The sequence below is a fragment of the Penaeus monodon genome, chromosome 7 (genome assembly GCF_015228065.2).
Source record: "Penaeus monodon isolate SGIC_2016 chromosome 7, NSTDA_Pmon_1, whole genome shotgun sequence".
Classification (NCBI taxonomy): Eukaryota; Metazoa; Arthropoda; class Malacostraca; order Decapoda; family Penaeidae; genus Penaeus; species Penaeus monodon.
Window position 1 is genome coordinate 6,139,215 of NC_051392.1, and position 591 is coordinate 6,139,805.

Below are 591 nucleotides of genomic sequence, written 5' to 3' on the forward strand. Positions count from 1 at the left end.
CGAAGATATAAATAGCGACTTCATTAATAAGAGGAACGTAATGATAAGGCCAAATAAGAATACGGCGACGATATGTCTGTCTGTCTGCATCATCATCAGCATGCGTGTGCACTTGCGATGCCATGTATGTGCGAACATATGTAATAGTGTGTGTGTGTGTGTGTGTGTGTGTGTGTGTGTGTGTGTGTGTGTGTGTGTGTGTGTGTGTGTGTGTGTGTGTGTGTGTGTGTGTGTGTGTGTGTGTACATGTTCTTATAGATATACGAATATTTATGTACACGTATGTATTTGCATATGCCATCAAATTTGTGTACATGTATGTATTTGTGTATATATGCATATTTGTGCCCATGCATGCATTTGTATATTTGCAGATCTGTGTACATGTATGTATTTGTGTATGTATGCATATTTGCGTGTGTGTATGTATTTGTATACATCTGCATATCTGCATCCAGGTATGCATTTGTATACATCTGCATATCTGTATCCATGTATGTATTTGTATAAACATACATACTTATACATGCACAGTTTTATGTTTATAAGTATTTACGTGTGCATGCATATACACACATGGATCAGTCAACA